This window comes from Piliocolobus tephrosceles, chromosome 15 (assembly GCF_002776525.5).
Source record: "Piliocolobus tephrosceles isolate RC106 chromosome 15, ASM277652v3, whole genome shotgun sequence".
NCBI lineage: Eukaryota > Metazoa > Chordata > Mammalia > Primates > Cercopithecidae > Piliocolobus > Piliocolobus tephrosceles.
The window spans coordinates 21,653,389-21,675,911 of record NC_045448.1 but is presented as its reverse complement, the minus strand read 5'-3'; the positions used below and the strand labels follow the sequence as shown (position 1 = coordinate 21,675,911).

At 41.2% G+C, this 22,523-nt stretch overlaps 1 protein-coding gene and 1 pseudogene across 5 annotated transcripts in view; one reads left to right on the top strand and one right to left on the bottom strand.

Moving 5' to 3' along the window:
- The window catches only part of ATAD2B (ATPase family AAA domain containing 2B), a 214,028-nt gene that overhangs the window by 185,603 nt on the left and 5,902 nt on the right, over positions 1 to 22,523 (bottom strand). The window lies entirely within an intron of this gene.
- Positions 4,286 to 4,741, top strand: LOC116418466 (annotated as a pseudogene).

The following is a 22,523-nucleotide window of genomic DNA, read 5'->3' as shown; positions in this document are numbered from 1 at the left end:
GTCCTTGACTGTCAAGAGCATAGGCGAGCCAGGCGCGGTGGCTCATGCATGTAATCCCAACACTTTGGGAGGCCAAGGCAGGGCAAATCACCCGAGGTCAGGAGTTCCAGACAAGCCTGGTGAACCCATCTCTACTAAAAATATATTTTTTTAAAGCCAGGTGTGGTGGTACACACCTATAATCCCAGCTACTCGAGAGGCTGAAGCACAACAATCCCTCAAACCCAGGAGGTGGAGGTTGCAGTGAGCAACCACTGCACTCCAGATGGGTGACAGACCGAGACTCCGTCTCAAAAAAATAAAAGAGTACAGGCCTTTTATTCTCTAGGATGACCCCCAATCTGGGCCCAGCTGATGTTCCTAATGATCAGATTCGGGCCACATATTCTTAAAAAATATATACAGAAATGATGCTGTGCATACTATACCTATCCTTCCCATCCCTAGGGATAACCCTCATCACTTGGTCAATCTGGTGTCTGCCACGTTTCTTCACTATAAAGTAACTATGTTTTCCTTTGTATTTGATTTATATATTACGGGGAATTATTTTGATAATTCACCAATATCCTGTTCCTCATCAAATCTCTACCAACCAGCCTTAGTATTCATTGACTACTCTTGCTATTATCAAATACCACAAAGATGGTGATTATCTAATTCCATCATTCCTTCTACATTTGTAGTTGGCATTTTAAGAGAGTTTACCCTATCTCCATAAATTCATTTATTCATTTATATTTTTATCAGTATCATGGATTCTTATTTTATTCTACAAATTGTAATTCCCTACTCTATTTATTTTGCTACTCAAATTAGGTGAGATTTAGCCAGCGTGAGCCCCTTCAAAGTAATTCCTGTGTCTTTTGACACATTCTCATCATTTTGAGTACTTCCTTACTTTCTGGAACAACTGAACTCTGTAGACTCATTTTATACTTTCCCTCTCTGGCCCTAGATTAACTTTTCTCCAAGGAGCCTTGGTTCCTCTTAGTCAACGATAGTATTTAGAAACCAAAAGTTGGGCACTACATGTGCTCACTGTTACTGAGGTTTCACTGCAATTAAGTGCTCTCAGCAGAGAGAGCTAAGGAATGTATAAACATATAAACATACACATATATATATATACCTAAACCTCTTTTTTTTCTTTTTTGAGACAGACCCTCAATCTATGTGATCACTGCTCACTGTGGCCTCTGCCTCCTGGACTCAAGCGATCCTCTAGCCTCAGCCTCCCAAGTAGCTGGGGCTACAGGCACCTGCCATCATGCCCAGCTAATTTTTTGTTGCTGTTAAGATGGGACCTCACTATATTGCCTAGACTGGTCTCAAACCCCTGGCCTCAAGCAATGCGCCCACCTCAGCCTCTCAAAGTGCTAGGATTATAGGTGTGAGTCACCACACCTCGCCCAGCACCTTTTAAAGATCTGAACAAAAATATTTGCCACCTATTGTCTCTAAGGGAGGTCACTGTATCTATGCAATAAGAATCTTGGTCTTCACAACCCTTTATCTTAACCCAGACACTCCTTTATACTGATTTCTGGTTTTTAGAAAATAACTCTTCCAACAAACTGCCAATTAGAAAATCTTTGAGGCTGGGCGCGGTGGCTCAAGCTTGTAATCCCAGCACTTTGGGAGGCCAAGACGGGTGGATCACGAGGTCAGGAGATCGACACCATCCTGGCTAACACGGTGAAACCCCGTCTCTACTAAAAAATACAAAAAACTAGCCGGGTGAGGTGGCGGGCACCTGTAGTCCCAGCTACTCGGGAGGCTGAGGCAGGAGAATGGTGTAAACCCAGGAGGCGGAACTTGCAGTGAGCTGAGATCCGGTGTCCCAAAAAAAAAAGAAAGAAAATCTTTGAATCCACCTATCAGTTGTAAGCCCCCCATTTTTCCCGTCTTTCCAGACTGAACCGATGTATATCTCACATGTACTGATTGATGTCTTATGTCTTCCTAAAATGTATACAACGAAGCTATAACTCAACCACTTTGGGCACATGTTCTCAGGACCTCTTGAGACTGTGTCTTGGTCCATGGCCACTCATATTTGGCTCAGAATAAATCTCTTTAAATATTTTACAGAGTTTGACTCTTTTTGTCAACAAATATCTATAATCCTTTCCAATATGCTACCATATAGAAATATCTGTGGCCAGGCACAGTGGCTCACACATGAAATCCCAAAACTTTGGGAGGTCAAGGCAGGATGATTGCTTGAGGCCAGGAGCGCCAGACCAGCCTGGGCAACATAATGAGACCTTATCTCTACAAAAAAATCAAAAATAAAAATTAGTTAAGTCAGGCGTGGTGGCTCATGCCTGTAATCCCAGCACTTTGCGAGGCCGAGGCGGGTGGATCACCTGAGCTCAGGAGTTCCAGACCAGCCTGACCAACATGGTGAAACCCCATCTCTACTAAAAATACAAAATCAGCCAGGCATGGTGGCACATGCCTGTAATCACAGATACTGGGGAGGCTGAGGCAGAAGAATCGCTTGAACCCAGGAGGCAGAGGTTGCAGTGAGCCAAGATCATGCCATTGTACTCCAGCCTGGGCAACATGAGGAAAACTCTGTCTCAAAAGAAAAATAATAATTAGTTGGGCATGGAGGTAAGCACCAGTGGTCCCAGCTACTCTGAGTATCTGGTACTCCTGGCCTCAAGCAATCATCCTGCCTTGACCTCCCAAAGTTTTGGGATTTCATGTGTGAGCCATTGTGCCTGGCCACAGATATTTCTATATGGTAGCATATTGAAAAGGATTATAGATATTTGTTGACAAAAAGAGAGGGTGAAGTGAGAAGATCGCTTGAGCACAGGCGGTCAAGGCTGCAGTGAGCTGTGATCACGTCACAACCTGGGCGAAAGAGCAAGACCCCATCTCAAAAAAAAAAAAAAAAAAAGCCACAAGGCCACACTGGTACTAAAAGGCACAAAAGAAAAAATAATTGAAATTCAAATATGAGCATGTATATAATTAAGATGGTATATTAGTTTCATAATACACCAACACTTATTAGGTTAAGTTCCCAAGAAAAGCTAGTTAGCTACTTCCAAACTATATTCAGTACAGGGTGGAAAATCATTTAAGAAATACTTCAATCTTATAATAATCCTTTGTTAGTCAACATACTATACTCAAATCAGTGTTTCTTAATTGAGTCCTTTCATTTTTTTTTTTTTTTTCTGTGAGACGGAGTCTCGTTCTGTCACCCAAGCTGGAGTGCAGTGGCACGATCTTGGCTCACTGCAAGCTCTGCCTCCTGGGTTCAGGCGATTCTCCTGCCTCAGCCTCCTGAGTAGCTGGGACTACAGGTGCCCGCCACCACGCCCGGCTAATTTTTGCATTTTTAGTAGAGATGGGGTTTCACCACATTGGCCAGGCTGGTCTCCAACTCCTGACCTCGAGATCCGCCCGCCTCAGCCTCCCAAAGTGCTGAGATTACAGGTGTCAGCCACTGCGCTCAACAGTCCTTTCATTTCTAATACAGTTTTCTCACTGGTTTTTTTTTTTTTTTTTTTTTTTGAGACGTAGTCTAGCTCTGTCACCCAGGCTGGAGTGCAGTGGTCTTGGCTCACTGCAACCTCCACCTCCTGGTTCAAGCAATTCTCCTGCCTCAGCCTCCCGAGTAACTGGGATTACAGGTGCATGCCACCATGCCCAGCTAAGTTTTGTATTTTCAGTAGAGACAACATTTCACTGTGTTGGCCAGGCTGGTCTCAAACTCCTGACCTCGTGATCTGCCTGCCTCGGCCTCCCAAAGTGCTGGGATTACAAGCATGAGCCACCACGCCCGGCCTCTTACTTTTTATTTCATATTTTTATTATTTTATTTTATTTGAGACAGGGTCTCATTGCCAGGTTGTTCTCAAACTCCTGACCTCAACAGATCCTCCCGCCTTGGCCCCACAAAGCGCTGGGATTACAAGCATGAGCCACCATACCTAGCTTTAGTTTTTATACTATCTCATCCACTCCAACCTGGGATATTTACAGACTCCCAAGGTTAAAATGTGCATTAAAGGTCATCTAACTGAACTACTAATCCAAGACATCCTTTACTCCAAATCTGGTCTGTGAACCAACAACATGGGCATCATCTATTTGGGAGCTCCTCAGAAATGTAGAATCTCAGGCTCCACCCTCAGACCCACTGAATGATAAACCATTTTAAAAAGATCCCCAGGTGATTCATGTGCACATTAGAGTTTGAAAAGCATTATTACATAACATATTCAAGACATAGTCACTGGACCGCCTGATTGCCACCATCATGAGTCGCATGCACATTCCTGGGAAGGGCCTGTCTCAATCGGCTCTGCCCCATCACTGCAAGGTTCCCACTTGGCTGAAGTTGACATCTGATGACATGAAGGAGCAGACTTACAAACTGACCAAGAAGGGTCTGCCTCCCTCACAAATCAGTGTGATCCTGAGGCTCATATGGTGTTGCACAAGTATGTTTTGAGACAGACAATACAATCTTAAGAATCCTTAACTCCAAAAGACTTGCTCCTGATCTCCCTGAGGATCTCTACTGTTTAATTAAGCAAGCAGTTGCTATTCAAAAACATCTTGAGAGGAATAGAAAGGATAAGGATGCCAAATTCCATTTGATTCTGACAGACGAATTCACCGACTGGCTCAATATTATTAATACATGACCAAGCAAATCCTCCCTCCCAACTGGAAATATGAGTCATCCACAGCCTCTGCCCTGGTTGCATAAGTTTGTCTATGTACTCAAGTAATAAAATGATTGTTCACTGAAAAAAAAGTAGTCACTGAGGAAGCAACATCATGTGTTTTAAGCTAGAGTATATCTGTGATACAGAAACTAGTACCTATAAACTACTATGCCAATTTAGATAGTCCAGCCAGCATTACTCCTTCTAATCAAATTTGATCACTCACCTCAAGACCCATCTCAGGACCCGTATTTTTTTTCCTTCATGAAATCTCCCTGAAGAATCTAGCCTAAATTAAGCTTATCTCCCCTGCTAGCTGCAGCCCTACTATACATTTGGGCACTTGATTATTTCAACTTAGCATTATATATTTATCATCTTTAAAGTGCCATGTCCAAGTCTTGAAATTCTATCAAGACTTTAAGCTCCTGAATTATAAAAAACATACCCTATTTTTAAAAATTCCACAGTAACAATGAAAAACAACAAACAAAATTTCTGGAAATTTGTTCACTAATTATTAATAGAAATTATTAGAGGCAAGAAAGGAGGGCTCATGGTGAATTAAGTTTGGGAAACAATGAGGTCCAAGGCTTTTTGCTGCGAAACTTCTAAGAGTATTATGATAACATGCAAAGTAAATCTCTAAAGATGGAATAAAGTATAAAAAATTTCACAAACTTATTTGATCAAGCTCTCTTTTTTCATGGAACATCTGCAGGTACTAGTTTCCCAAATATACTCTGGAAATAAGTACTATGTACCACTGAAGTGAAGACCAAAAAAAAAAAGTAAAATATTTGAATTTTTAAAAGAATCTGAGTATATCGTTACTTGAATATCAATTTAAGTGAGTTTTGCACATTTATTTATTGGCCATTCGCATATCCTACGGGCTTTCTTCAATTCCACTCAGAAGTATTACTCAAACTGTTGTTTACATACTACCTGAATCAAAAATCACCTGCATTACTCATTAAAAAATACAACCGGCTGGACTGGAATCTCTGGAGGTGAAACATTTTTAATGAGGGCTTCCAAATGATTCTTAGTACACGGAAGTCTGAGGACCTCTGGCATATAACATACTTCAAGTATAATACCAAGCGCATCATCCTAACTGCTACAATGTACTGGTATATTTACGTTTTTGTCACGGGAAGTTTCAATCTTGATTTGGCTCTATGACAGAGACCTCAGAATAAAGAGCATTACCAAAGACTCCTTCTCTCCAAAGAAATCTGGGGATTTAAGTTAAGCAAGCAACCACAATGTAAACTGGTACAAAATTATTACTTCAGCACCATTTAATTAACTTCAAGCTTTGGGAAAGCTTCCACCTACAAACCTGATGCTAACAATTCACCCTTAATAGGATGATCATAATGCTCAACCTTAACTTCTTCATCTTCAAAGCATTTTACTAACTAATGATAACCTAACCCTTTGAGAGAAGGCGTTACCAGTTTCATGACAAAGATATTTAAAATATTATGCAATCTACCCACAGCCATTTAGCAATCTGTGTCAGAGTGATTATAATCCATGAGTAGGAAAAGCATCTCAGGCATAAGGGAAATAATTTCAATTAACTAACATTTATTGAGGACCTACTATGTACATAAGATGTGGAAGGCAGTGGTAAAAAAGATGAGTAAGAACTACTTGAGGCCAAGCACAGTGGCTCACATCTGTAATTCCAACATTTTGGGAGACCCAGGCAGGAGGATCCTTGTGGCCAGGAGTTTGAAACCAGTCTGAGTAACACAGCAAGACTCATTTCTTAAAAAAAAAAAAAAAAAACTATTATAGTAATACCTAATTCTGTGAAAGCAAAAAACAAAAAACTATAACTGCTAGCAGAGACGAAGGAAGACATCATAAATGATGTGGACTTTAAAGGATGTTTTTGGCCATGCATGGTGGCTCACACCTGTAATCTCAACACTGAGAGGCTGAGGGGGGCGGATTGTTTGAGCTCAGGAGTTCGAGACCAGCCTGGGCAAAATGGAAAGACCTTGTCTCTACAGAAAAATAGAAAAATTAGCCAGGTGTGCTGCTCCATGCCTGCAGTCCCAGCTACTTGGGAGGCTGAAGTGGGAGAATCACCTGAGCCCCAGGAGTTGAGGCTGCAGTGAGCCATAATTGCGTCACTGCACTCTAGTCTGGGCAACAGAGCAAGACCCTGTCTCAAAAATAAATAAATTAATAAATAAATAAATGATGTTTTCAAGTTTTCTATAGAAATGGGAATATGTACTTCAACAACTTAATAATGGGGCACATAAAATACCAGAACATAATCCAAGGATGAGATAACTTCCAATAGAAATATAATAATAATAATGTAAAATCCTACAGAAATTACATAAAAAAAGATACAGTCATCCCCACTTAAGTAACTTTTTAGTTTAATTCTAACCTCTTTAAATAATTTTTTTCAATTTGTAAAAACCATTTTCTCCTTGACTTTTACAGTCCCTTAAACCATACTCATCAGCTACCATAAATAGTGACTATTATTGTCATAAATCTTATAAAGTGAGGCAAAAGAACTTGAGAAAAACAGAAATGAATAGATGTTGCTCTGGTTTTCAAGGAAGTCTTCGTGCCCAGATCTAAATTTGTCAGAAATCTAAAAGCTGGATTTTAATCTAATGACAAAAAAGAATGAAGTCAAGTATAGCATTTTAAAATGAGAGATGCATGGAAATAAGTGAATTAGCAGACCACTAGATTAAATCAAAACTTGATGATGGCCTCATTTAGAATTGGGAAAATCAGAAAAAGGAAATTTAGTTCAGAAAACAAAATAACTAGATTAGTGATATCAGTGCTGTATTCAAAATAAATACAGTAAGGGCAAGTATAAAAAGTGCTGTTTGTTGGTGGTGGTGGTATGGGGAGCCAGGGAACAGGTGATGACGGGAGAAGTATAATGCTAAATTAAAAGTGGAAAGTTAGTTTGGAATTATAGCCAGAAATCTACAGAGAGGTCTATCAGGCTATGGGAAATACACCTCTGAGATGAAGTGAGTTAAGGAGCATAGACAGATATGAAACATGGTCATAAAAAAAATGATCACAGGTAATGTACAGAATATAAAAACAGAAGAGCAGAAGTCAAAACCTTAAAAAAAAGTCTAATTAATGGGGATAAGCACAAGAGATGTCATAAAAATCAGAGACAAATATAGTCTCTCACTAAAACAAGGGGAGTTAAACTGCTCCAAAAAGACTTAACAGAAGAAAGCTGATAAACCTGAGGATTTGTAAGTAAGAGATCATTGTAACTTCTGACAGGGCAATGTCTGTGAAATGCAGAGTGGAAATCACTAGGTGAATAATGGAGCAAGTGGTGAGCAAGTACAGGTAATGACCACAGAGCTAGTCTTACAAAAAAGTGTCAGAATTAAAAAAGAAAGAATAGTTTAGAGTTGGAGGAAAGGCTTTTTTTTTTTTTTTTTTTTTTTTTAAGAAAAGACAACCTGGCTTCTTATAGAAAAAAGGAAACTGTAAGAGAGAATAAAACAAATTATTTAAAGAGTAAGTAAATGATGAGAGAAAAAGTCTCAAAGAGACAAGAAAGAAAAAAACAGAATAGGAACATTTTCCCCCAAGTTAGATCAGAAAGTATATGGGTGCAATCAATCTTTTCCGATTTCCTTATAGGACAAGCTTTTTGTATACTTTTTTTTTAACAAGTATTCCTGTTTTCACAAGGAAGCTTAGAAGTGCAATCCATTTCTTTTTCTTTCATTTATAAAAAGAATGCACAGAGGCAGTGGTTACCATGACTGCAAAAAACAAAACTCTGCACTGCTATTTGTTTATTTAGGTCCAACACTATTCTACAAAGTCCTGAAATGGCAAGCATACAAAATGTTCTAAATTTTCCTCAAATATTCCAAGAACAAGGGCTTACTAGTTTAGTATTTCTAAGCAATCATCATGAAATAATATAGAAAGAGAAAAAAATACATAGAAGCGACCTGTTAGTTTAGAAGATACAGAAAGATTAAAAAACAGTCTACAATAATTTAAAATGCACTTTTCTTCCAGATAAAAATTTCTAAAAGGTAGTTTCTAAAAATCTGAAAATATTACATTATTTAAAATAAGAAAGAGATAATGTGGGTACTGAAAAATGCCACATGGTCAGGTATGGTGGCTCCTATCTATAATCCCAACACTTTGGGAGGCTGAAGTAAAAGGATCACTTGAGCCCATGAGTTCCAGAACAGCCTGGCCAACAAAGTAAGACTCTGAGACTTGTCTCTACAAAAACTTTAAAAATTAGCCATGGGGTAGTGGTACATGACTGTGACCCGAGATACTCAGGAGGCCGAGGTAGGTGGATCGCTTGAGCCAAGGAGGTCCAGGACGCAGTGAGCCATGACTACACCACTGCACTCCAGCTTGGGTGACAGAGTGAGACCCTGTTTCAAAGAAGAAAAAGAAAAGAAACATGCCACAGACTTTGAAGTTATACAGACAGGACCAATCTTACATTGCAGCACTACCACTGTAACTCAGAAACTACCATTTACCTCATGAGATGGTTAGAAGAATCAAGGAGGTAGTATAAGTAACAAATTTTATACCTACTGCCTCACAGTAGATACAATCTCAAGTAAGAATATTTGTTTGGCTTTATAGAGTTAATGTAACTTCATAAGCTTATTAATTATTTTCAATAATTAATTCCTTCCACAAACAAAATTTATTAAGTGCCTGTTTTTGTGTTAGATACTAAAGATACTTAGCGCTAAGGCAGTACCTGTCTTTCACGGAAGTTAAAATTTAACTCTTTAAATTAGCTGGTAAAGGTATATGAAAATAGTGCTGATAGTACTGGGGAATGGGGGCATAAACTGGTTTAGTCTCAGTGTAAAGCAATTTGACAAAGCCTATGAAAATTTAAAATACACATTATCATTTGACCGAGTAATTCCACTTTATCTAAAAGAGAAAGGTCGGCTGGGTGTGGTGGCTCATGCCTGTAATTCCAACTTTGGGAAGCAGAGGTGGGAGAATCACTTGAGGTCAGGAGTTCAAGACCAGCCTCACCGACATGGTGAAACCATGTCTCTACTAAAAATACAAAAAAAAAACTGGCCGGGCATGGTGGTGGGTGCCTGTAATCCCAGCTACTCAGGAGGCTGAGACAGGAGAATCACTTGAACCTGGGAGGCAGAGGTTGCAGTGAGCCGAGATTGTGCAACCGCACTCCAGCCTGGGCAACAGAGGAAGACTGTTTCAAAATAAAAAAAAAAGAAAGGTCATTTTCTGCTACACTATTTATAAAGTTAAAAGTATGGAGAAAGCCTGTGTGCCAACAGGTTAAATATGTGGCAGTATAATGATACAAAGAAATATCAGAAATATTAGAAAGGCTCCTGGTCAACAGTGTGAGGAAAAAAAAGAAATATTAGAAAGCCATCAAGAAAAATGAAATAAGCCAGGTGTGGTGGCTCACACCTGTAATCCCAGCATTTTGGGAGACCTAAAGCATGGTGGCACATGCCTGTAGTCCCAGCTACTCAGGAGGCTGAGGTGGGAGATCACTTGAGTCTAGGAGGTCAAGGCTGCAGTGAGCCATGACTGCACCACTGCACTCTAGCCTGGGTGACAAAGTGAGATATTGTCTCCAAAAAATAAATAAATATATATATATATACACACACACACACACACTTATATACATATATATTATACATACACACATATTGCACATGTACCTATGGGTACAACCTATGGGTTGTTTATATGTGTATATGTGTGTGTCATTATGTGTGTGACACACATATAAACCCATGGTATACATGCAATGGTCAGAAGGATGTACAGCAGCTTCAACAGTGGTTATTCCTCAGAAGAACAAACTGGAGAAATTAGGGGAGCAGGGAAAAGCCCTTTTTTTCTGTGTATGTCCATATTATTTGAAATATTTATTTCATCATAACATGTAGAAAATAAAACAAAACAAAGTAATATTTATTTCATACTTTTTAAGTAAGAATAAAATATTTCTCCAAAGAGCTGAGGTTGAGTCTTGCATAAGTTTGGCTTGCTTTTTTTTTTATTTTGGTTTTTAAGAGATGAGATTTCATCAGGTTGGAGTGCAGTGGTATGATCATAACTCGCTACAGCCTCAAACTCCTGGGCTCAAGCGATCCTCTCACCTTAGCTTCCCAAGTAGCTGGGACTAAAGGCACACACGACCATACCAGGCCAATTTTTTGGGTTTTTTTAATAGAGGTGAGGTCTCATTTTGTTTCCCAGATTGGTATCAAACTCCTGGCCTCAAGTGATCCTCCAACCTTGGCCTCCCAAAATGCTGGGATTACAGGTGTGAGCCACTGTCCACTATTGCATACTCTTTTTTTTTTTTTTTTTTTTTTTGAGACAGAGTTTTGCTCTTGTTGCCCAGGCTGGAGTGCAATGGCGCAATCTCAGCTCACTGCAACCTCCACCTCCTGGGTTCAAGAGATTCTCCTGCCTCAACTTCCCGAATAGCTGGGATTACAAGCATCCACCACCACACTCGGCTAATTTTGCATTTTTAGTACAGACGGGGTTTCTCTACGTTGGTCAGGGTGCTCTCGACCTCCTGACCTCAGGTGATCCACCTGCCTAGGCCTCCCAAAGTGCTGAGATTACAGGCGTGAGCCACCGCGCCCAGCCTGCAAACTCTTATCTTCATTGTCTGGTCACTCAATTGCAGCAATTAAAGAAAGGCACTTTCATTTCCAGTTGAAATGCTACGAATTTTTTTTTTTTTTTGAGACGGAGTCTCACTCTGTCACCCGGGCTGGAGTGCAGTGGCCGCATCTCAGCTCACTGCAAGCTCCACCTGCCGGGTTTACGCCATTCTCCTGCCTCAGCCTCCCGAGTAGCTGGGACTACAGGCGCCCGCCACCTCTCCCGGCTAGTTTTTTGTATTACTTTTAGTAGAGATGGGGTTTCACCGTGTTAGCCAGGATGGTCTCGATCTCCTGACCTCGTGATCCGCCCGTCTCGGCCTCCCAAAGTGCTGGGATTACAGGCTTGAGCCACCGCGCCCGGCATGCTACGAATATTTTTTAAAGAGATGGTGTCGGCTGGGTGCAGTGGCTCACACCTGTAATCCCAGCAGTTTGGGAGGCCAAGGCAGGTGGATCACCTGAGGTCAGGAGTTTGAGACCAGCCTGACCAATATGATGAAACCCCATCTCTACTAAAAATACAAAAATTAGCTAGGCATGGGGGAGCACACCTGTAGTTCCAGATACTTGGGAGGCTGAGGTACAATAATTGCTTGAACCTAGGAGGCGGAGGTTGCAGTGAGCCGAGGTCGCACCACTGCACTCCAGCCTGGGCAACAGAGCAAGACTCTGTCTCAAAAAAATACATAGGGTAAGAAGGGAAGAACAGTGGAGGAGCATGTTAAAAAGTCTGCAGTAAAAGGTAACATAGGCCAGGCACGGTGGCTCACACCTGTAATCCCAGCACTTTGGGAGGCGAAGGTGGGCGGATCACCTGAGGTCGGGAGTTCAAGACCAGCCTGACCAATATGGAGAAACCCCATTTCTACTAAAAATACAAAATTAGTCGGTCATAGTGGCGTATGCCTGTAATGCCAGCTACTCAGGAGGCTGAGGCAGAAGAACTGCTTGAACTCAGGAGGCAGAGGTTGTAGTGAGCCGAGATTGCACCATTGCACTCCAGCCTGGGTAACAAGAGCGAAACTCTGTCTCAAAAAAAAAAAAAAAAAAAGAGGTAACAATATTTTTTTAAAGAAAAAATGAGAGTTAATTGGCCAGGCACAGTGACTTACACAAGAGGCTGAGGTGGGAGGATCACCTGAGCCCAGGAGGTCAAGGCTGCAGTTAGCCTTGATCATGCCTCTTCACTCCAGCCTAGATGACAGGGTGAGATCTTATCCCAAAAAGAAACAAGAAGAAGAGGAGGAGAAGAAGAGGAGAGGAGGGGAGAGGAGAGGAGAGGAGAGAGGAGAAGAGAGAAGAAGAGAGAAGTGAGCAAATAAATACAAGTATAAGTCTTAAGAGCAATCACACATACACACACAAAGCAAAACATAAAACTTAAAACCAGCAGAAGGTCCAGGCACAGTGACTCAGTGACTCATGCTTGTAATCCCAGCACTTTGGGAGGCCAAGGCAGGTGGATCACCTGAGGTCAGGAGTTTGAAAGCAGCCTGGCCAACATGGTCTCTACCTCGTCTCTACTAAAAATACAAAAATTAGCCAGGTGTGGTGGTGCGTGCCTATAACTCCAGCTACTCAGGAGGCTGGGGCAGGAGAATCGCTCGAACCTGGGAGGCAGTGGTTGCAGTAAGCCAAAATCGCGCCATTGCATACTCCAACCTGGGTGACAGAACAAGACTCCTTCTCAAAAAAAGAAAAAAAGTAGAAGATGCACAAATTTGACTTAGTGAATATCTATAATCCTGCACCCCTAACTGCAGAATATATATTCTTTTCCAGTGTTCATGAAACATTTACCAAAATAACCATAAACAATGTTCTAACAAAATAAGTCAGAACAAATTTCAAAAGACTGAAATCATATGTAGTATGTTCTCTGAGCACAATGGAATTAAGCTAGAAGTAATTAACAAAACTATAAACAGAAAATAGGCCAGGTACAGTGGCTCATACCTGTGATCCAAGCACTCACGAAGGTCAAGGTGGAAGGATCACTTGAGTATAGGAATTTGAGGCCAGACTGGACAACAAAGGGAGATAACAAGACCCTCTCTAACAAAAAAAAAAAAATTTCAAATTACCCAGGCCTGGTGGCACACACCTGTACTCCTAGCTATTTGGGAGGCTGAGACAGAAGGATCATTTGAGTCCAGGAGTTCAAGGCTATAGTGGGCTACAATCATGTCACTGTACTCCAGCCTGGGTGAGAGAGTAACACCCCATCTCAAAAAAAAATGCTAGGAAAAGAAATGCCCAACTATTTGGAAAGTAAGAAACATACTTCCAGATAACCAATGGATGAAAGAAGAAAGCAAATAGGAAATTAAAATATATTCTAAAATAAAAATTTACTTAAAAAAATACACCAGGAGAATTTGAAAAATAACAAAAATAATTTCAACAACAGCAAAAACTAGGTAGAATCTTAATGTGGGGCTGGGTACAGTGGCTCACATCTGTAATCCCAGCACTTTGAGAGGCTGAAGTAGGCAGATCACCTGAGGTCAAGAGTTCGAGACCAGCCTGGCCAACACAGTAAAACCCCCATCCCTACTAAAAATACAAAAATTAGCCAGGCATGCATAGTGGCCCATGCCTGTAATCTCAGCTACTCAGGAGGCTGAGACAGGAGAATCACTGGAAGCCCTAAGACGTAGGTTGCAGTGAGCCAAGATGGAGCCACTGCACTCTAGTCTGGGTGACAGAGAAAGACTCTGTCTCAAATATAAATAAATAAAAAATAAAAAGAATATTAATGTGGAACAAGAGATTTCTGAGTATCTGACTAATCAATAAGTTCACACTATAATATATCCCATCTCTTAATGTTTTCCATCATACATTTTTATTTTTCTACATTTAACAGAAAATATACATTTATCCCCAGCACACAATAAACATTTACGAAAACTGACAATATATTAGGCCACAAAGAAAGCATCCAATCCTACAAGAGAAATATACAAACTATGTTAAGTGAGAGATGTTCCATGCTGTTAGGCTAACAATTTGAAGGTGTCAATTCTCTACAAATTAATATATGAATTCAATATATTACTAATCAAAATTCTAGTTGGGGCCAGGCACGGTGGCTCACTCACGCCTGTAATCCCAGCACTTTGGGAGGTCAAGGCGTGCAGATCATTTGAGGTCAGGGGTTTGAGACCAGCCTTGCCAACATGGTGAAATCCCAGCTCTACTAAAAATACAAAAATTAGCTGGGCATGGGTGCACATGCCTGTAATCCCAGCTACTTGGGAGGCTGAAGCAGAAGTATCGCTTGAACCTGGGAGGTGGAGGTTGCAGTGAGCCGAGATCACGCCACTGCACTCCAGCCTGGGCAACAGAGCAAGATTCCATCTCAAGGAAAAAAAAAAATCTAGTTGGATCTTCTAAGTAACTCTATAATCATAATTGAAATTAAAATTGAAAAACAACCCCCAGACATCTAAGTCAACCTTGAAAAATAACAAAGAGGAGAAACTTGTCCTTTTAAGATAATAAGACATAACTCAAAACCATAGTATGAAAAATAGTATTGGCCTGGTAGAATGGCTCATGCCTGTAATCTCAACACTCTGGGAGGCTGACGCGAGAGGAATGCTTGAGCCTAGGTGGTCGAGGCTTCAGTGAGCAGTGATCACACCAGGGCACTCCAGCCTGGGTGACAGAGCAGGACCCTGGACAAAAAAAAAAACCACACCAGTATGGGCCAGGCATGGTGGCTTACACCTGTAATCCCAACACTTCAGGAGGCCAGGGCAGGAAGACTGCTTGAGCCCAGGAGTTCAAGACTACCTGGGCAACACAGCAATAACCCTGTCTCTACAAAAAAATTTTTAAAAAAACAAAAAAAAGTATAGTATTTCCATAAGCATAAACAGACCAACAGAAAAGAACAGAGATCAGAACACAACATACATGAGAACTTAATGTATTACAAAGTGGCACCACAAAGGACAAGTTGTCTAGCAGAATGAACAAAATGAATCAAAGACCTAAAGAGTAAAACTGTATGTATGTATAAAGTCACAATGTAAACAGTATCCTTTAGTGTGGGACCAAAAAAAGTCAAAAGTCACAAATCTCTAATTACTCTTGAAAAACAATAATAAAATAGCAACTCCAGTAGAAAATAGTGAAATGGGCAAAAACAAATCTTAACAGGCATTTCAGAGAGGAGGAAAGCAAAAAAAAGTTAGTATGGACATAAAGAGTTACCCAAACTCATTAGTAACTAAAGAAAGGCTATTAAAAAGGTAGCTGATGCCAAATATTGGCAGGCAAGTGGAGATACAAGAACTCTCATACGCTATACTCCTACAAATGGAGACTAGAGCAGTATATCTAGAGGTAATATTTATTTTAAGTACACATATACTCTTCCACTCTTGGTGTCTATCTCAAAGAAATTCCCAACCAAGTCCACGAGGGACATTGCATCAGGGTATTAACTGCAGCAATATTTGCAGTAGCAGAGAAAAGGAAACAATTTAGGTACCCATCTCTTGAGGATGAATAGTTAAAATGCAATGAATTGACGCTACAAAGTACCACGTGGCAGGTGGGAGTAGTGACTGTATGTATACAAAGTTACCACACAGATGAAAAGATAATGGTTAAAAGAAAATAATAAAACAAGCTCTATACCTAAATACCACTTATGAAAACTTAAAAGACATACATATAAACCAACACAGTAATCAGGTATTCTATCATCTAAACATGTTAAATAGAGGGTTAAGGGCATTAGTAATTTTTTGGGGACAAGCATAAACTGTGCATGTGCCAGGCAGGTCAGTACTATCCTAGGCTAATGCAGACATATGGTCACCCTACCTATTAACCACTACCCTCTGTAACCTAGGAAACAAAGTCATGATTTAAAAAAAAAAAAAAAAAATCCAACTCACCACGTAAAAAAAAAAAAAAAAAGAGCCGGGCACGGTGGCTCACGCCTGTAATCCCAGCACTTTGGGAGGCCGAGACGGGCGAATCATGAGGTCAGGAGATCGAGACCATCCTGACTAACGCGGTGAAACCCCGTCTCCACAAAAAAAAAAGGACAAAAAACTAGCCGGGCCGGGTGGCAGGTGCCTGTAGTCCCAGCTACTTAGGAGGCTGAGGCAGGAGAATGGTGTAAACCCGGGAGGCGGAGCTTGCAGTGAGCTGAGATCCAGCCACTGCACTCCAGCCTGGGGGACAGAGCAAGTCTCCATCTCAAAAAAAAAAAAAAAGAGTACTGCTATGTTGTACAGGCTGGACTCAAACTCCTGGGCTCAAGCCATCCTTCCCTGCTTAGCCTCTAGAGTAGCTGGGATTACAGGTGTAAACAACCATGTCTGGCTACCAATTCTGTTTTGTTTGTTTGTTTTTTGAAACAGTCTTGCTCTGTTGCCAGGTTAGAGTGCAGTGGCACGATCTCAGCTCACTGCAACTTCCACCTCCTGGGTTCAAGTGATTCCCCTGCCTCAGTCTCCCAAGTAGCTGGGATTACAGGCACGCACCACCACACTCAGCTAATTTTTTTGTATTTTAGTAGAGACGGGGTTTCACCATATTAGTCAGTCTGCTCTCAAACTCCTGACCTTATGATCCGCCTGCCTCAGCCTCCCAAAGTGCTGAGATTACAGGCATGAGCCACCACGCCCAGCCTCAATTCATTATTTTGCTTTTAACTATGCTGACTTCCCACACTTCAGAACATCAGTGAAATATAAACCACAAAAATATGCTAAAACCCTTACATAACTTATTTGGAGGTTATGATCACTCATCAACATGGATACTTACAAACTAATTACGTTGCCGGGCGCGGTGGCTCAAGCCTGTAATCCCAGCACTTTGGGAGGCCGAGACGGGCGGATCACGAGGTCAGGAGATCGAGACCATCCTGGCTAACACGGTGAAACCCCGTCTCTACTAAAAAAATACAAAAAACTAGCCGGGCGAGGTGGCGGGCGCCTGTAGTCCCAGCTACTCAGGAGGCTGAGGCAGGAGAATGGCCTAGACCCGGGAGACGGAGCTTGCAGTGAGCTGAGATCCGGCCACTGCACTCCAGCCTGGGCGACAGAACAAGACCCCGTCCCAAAAAAAAAAAAAAACTAATTACATTAATAAGTAAAATTTTGTAACATAATTTTATACCTTGTGTTACAATCTCAACCTAGGATCTCTTAGAGAAAAATTCTTCCAGAAGTACATAATGCCCAAACATAAAGAGTTCAAATCCAAAGGGTCAGTATTCCACATAGTTGTAAAACAGGGAATAGTTTTAGGTTAGGCTAAAAGAGTTCACTATTCTTGGCCAGGCGCGGCGGCTCACACCTGTAATCCCAGCACTTTGGACGGCCGAGGCAGGCAGATCACGAGGTCAGGAGATCGAGACCATCCTGGCTAATATGGTGAAATCTCATCTCTACTAAAAATACAAACAAATTAGCTGGGCGTGGTGGCAGGCGCCTGTAGTCCCAGCTACTTGGGAGGCTGAGGCAGGAGAATGGCGTGAACTCGGGAGGCGGAGCTTGCAGTGAGCCGACAGGGCACCACTGCACTCCAGCCTGGGCGACAGAGCGAGACTCCATCTTGACAAAAAAAAAAAAGAGTTCACTATTCTTTCATTATCTTTTCAAGGGTCAAATTTATTCCATAACTGATTCATCTTCATCACTTTTAGAGGAAAAAGTTTCTTAACACTAAAAGTTTTAAATAACACATCAAAGTTTTAATCTAAGAAGTTTAATTTTCTACATTTCTCTGAAATTAGATTCCTACCAAAAACAAAACACAATGGTTGACAATTTTTTTAAGCAACTTCTAAATTTAAGTTCAAAAATAATGGCTGACAAGTTTTTAAAGTAACTTCTAAATTCAAGTCCAAAAATATCAGACCACTCCAGTCATCCTAATTCTCCAAACCCTAATCACAAAACCAAATCTGAGTAAAGTCACTAACCACATGATATGCAAGAAAGTTGTTTGGCACATAAGAGTAATTCCCTCTAACCATAGGTTTCTGCCAAATCTGTAAAATAACATCCTATTTCTTCACTTAATTCTAAATTTGCCACAAAAATATACTGTTAGACCTTAAAGGCCCAAAAGGAGACAAGAATGGGTATAAACTTCAGACATAATGATTAAACCAAAGTAACTTAAGGGTGCTTTTGGCCCCTCTCTAAAACCCACACAGGAAGTGAGCCTGGAAACAGTAGCCCCTAGGCAGGCTGCTAAGTCACCTGAACAAATGTAGATGAAAGGGCACTAGACCTGAGGGAAGGGCTATTTTTTTTTTTACGGCATGTATCTGTCTCCTCCACTAGACTTGAAGTACATCCCATGAAGCAGGGACTGTGCTTCCTTCTCCACCTTACTGAATGAATGAATGAACGAACAAAGGAACAAGCAAGCCTCACCATCAAAAACTAGGCTCTGGATTACCTCCAAATTTCTGTCTGGCAAGACTAGAGAACATACTTTGTGGGTATTTTAAGCACCATTTCTTTCAGGATTCCAATTTGGGTCCTAGAATACAGATATAAACTAACAATGCTAAAGATGTTTAATTTACTAATGCAAATCTTCATATATAAATATGCTATATAATGTCTTTTCAAGAGGCTTAAAGTATGAAACATTTTTTCAAATGGAAAACACTTTAGTCCCCCAGAGATAGTTTCCCAGAGCACAAAAGCAAATGTATACACTATAAATTAATATCACCAAGTAGAGGGAAAGATAGCAGCACAAGTATACCTCTAATAGAGACCACAAGGCCCAGACTTTCAGTCTGCTTACAGGGACTACTTTTTCCCAAAGCCAACTTAAAAATACTGAGAAGAGCCAGGTGCAGTGGCTCATACCTGTAATCCCAGCTACTCAGCAGGCTGAGTCAGGAGGATTCGTTGAGGCCAGTAGTCCAAAACCAGCCTGGGCAACATAGTGAGACTCCTGTCTTGAAAAATAAAAATACAGCCGGGCATGGTGGCTCACGCCTGTAATCCCAGCACTTTGGGAGGCCAAGGCGGGCAGATTACCTGAGGTCAGGAGTTCAAGACCAGCCTGACCAACACTGAGAAACCCCATCTCTACTAAAAAAATACAAAATTAGCCATGCGTGGTGGTGGGCTCCTGTAATCACAGCTACTCCGGAGGCTAAGGGAGAAGAATCGCTTGAACCTGGGAGGTAGAGGTTGCAGTGAGCTGAGATCGCACCATTGCGCTCCAGCCTGGGCAACAAGAGTAAAACTCCGTCTCAAAAAAAAAAGAAAGAAAAACTAAAATACAGGCCAGGAGCGGTAGCTCACTCCTGTAATCCTAGCACTTTAGGAAGCCAAGGCAGGAGGATTTCTTGAGCCCAAGAGTTTGAGACCAGCTTTGGCAACATAGCAAAACCTTGTCTCTACAAAAAAAAAAAAAAAGCCAGGTGTGGTAACACATGCCTGTAGTCCCAGCTGCTCAGAGGCTGTGGTGGGAGAATTCATTGAACTCGGGAGGTCAAGGTTGCAGTGAGCTGTGACTGCACTACTGCACTTCAGCCTGGGCAACAGAGCAAGATCCTGTCTCAAAAAATATATATATACTACATATATGCCTACTATGTACCCACAAAAAAAAATTTTAAATAAAAAATGAAACAAAAAATATAAATATACACATATATAATAAAATATTAAGGAAAAATATTGCAAAAACAATCTCTGTACAATATGCCTGCTCCTCTCCCTACATACTGCCTCCTGAAATCAGGCTGCAGGAAATTACTGAAAATTATGGTCCTATATTTCATATCCCTATATGCTACTATTCCCACTTTCAGTCCCAATACACTCCTAGACACAATTCCAGACAGCCAGGTAAAAACTGTCTATAAACGGTAGGTATACTTACAGTATACAACAGCTGCCCCCTTCACTTTTTCAGATGTTGGTGGAAACTACTGATTGAACAACATCAAAGAGTAATAAGTGAGGTAAAGAAATACAGATGAAACAAGATATACAAGTAGAGAAGACAGAACTAGATTTAAATATTACCTTCAGCCTTCCACAGGCCACTTAACTCTTAGGCAACTCAATTTCCTCAGTTGTAAAATGGGGGTAGCATCACTTGCTTTATAGAGTTGTTACAAGGATTGAATGAGACTGCATTAAACAACACCTGGCATGTATAAGATGCTAAATAAACCTTGGTTTACTCTTCTACTTATTAGGGTAAAATGCAACAAGTGAGTATAGTGAAAAAGATTGTCGGCTAGGCATGGTGGTACACACCTGTAACCCTAACACTCTGGGAGGCCAAAGCAGGAGAACTGCTTGAGGCCAGCAGTTCAAGACTAGCCTGGGCAACATAAGAAGACCCCCCCCCCCCCCCATCTCTATTTAAAAAAAAAAAGAGATTGTCAATGTGAAAATAATTTAAAATGAGTCATACTTTCCATTAATTCATTCAAAAAGTATTAATTGGCCAGGCACAGTGGCTGTAATCCCAGCACTTTGGGAGGCCAGGGTGGGTGGACTGCTCAAGCCCAGGAGTTCAAGACCAGCCTGGGCAATGTGGCGAAACCCCATCTCTACAAAAAATACAAAAATTAGCTGACTGGTGGCTTATGCCTGCAGGTATTTGGGAGGCTGAGGTGGCAGGATCACTTCAGCACAAGAGGCAAAGACTGCAGCAAGCCAAGATCATGCCACTGCACTCCAGCCTCGGAGACAAAGTGAGAACTTCTCAAAAAAAAAAAAAGTATTAGGGGCCAGGAGCAGTGGCTCACGCCTGTAATCCCAGCACTTTGGGAGGCCGAGGTAGGCAAATCACCCGAGGTCAGGAGTTCCAGATCAGCCTGTTCAACACAGTGAAACCCCGTCTCTTCTAAATATACAAAAATTAGCTGGGTGAGGTGGCGCCTGTCTGTAATGCCAGCTACTCAGGAGGCTGACGCAGAAGAATCACTTGAATCCAGGAAGTGGGGGTTGCAGTGAGCTGAGGTCGCACCACTGTACTCCAGCATGGGCAACAAGAGGGAAACTCTCAAAAAAAAAATAAAAAATAATGAGTCTTAGGCCAGGCACAGTAGCTCACGCCTGTAATCCCAGAACTTTCAGAGGCCAAGACAGGCAGATCTCCCGAGGTCAGGATTTCAAGACCAGCCTGGTCAACATGGCGAAACCTCGTCTTTACTAAAAATATAAAAATTAGCTGGACATGGTGGCTCATGTCAGTAATCCTGGCTACTCAGGAGACTGAGGCAGGAGAATCGCTGGAACCCGAGAAGCGGAGGTTGCAGTGAGCCGAGATGGAGCCACTGTACTCCAGCCTGGGCAACAGAGCGAGACTCTGCCTTAAAAAAAAAAAAAAAAAGTATTAATTGGGCACTGACTGACACATGCTGTTCTAGGCACTCAGGATACAGGTGTCAACATAATAGTCTCTGTCTTTAAAGCACACACACAAAAAAGAGTTCCACCAAAACATTCAGTGAGTAGAGGACTAGAAGTCTCACCACACTAAGTACCTATGCCATTCATTTGGCACTTACTTTGAACGAATTTACCTTGTTAATAACTTCTCATTAGCATACCATGTGCACACTTACAGTACTTAGGGTAAAAACTGTGTTTTATTTATCCTCTATTCTCAAAGTTCTATAACCATGATATTCTCAAAATGGGTCAGCTCCCTGAAATGCTATTCATTCATTCATTCACTCATTTAACAGAGAGATATTTATTGAACATTTTCAGCATTGTGTCAGGCGCTGTATTTCGGCCCTGGGAATACAGCATTTAGGGGAAAAACAAAATATAGTGCCTGCCTTCATGGCACTTATGGTCTACTCTAATAGAAGAGTTTAGGGGAGAAAGACTTTAGCCAAAGGTATATATCCTATCTCCAGATAAAACTAAAAACTTACTGCTCAAAAAAAAAAACTGACTTATATTTAAATAAAGTTAACACATATATATGATTTCCCCCCTAAATATGTACTTCCATATAACTTTTTATCCAAAAATTCCCAATGCTTTTTACTCAATAACTCATTGTTTATAGAATCCCCCTCCAGAGGGGAGGCATAAAAGAAGTATAAAATATTCCTATTGCAAGACCAAAAACCTAA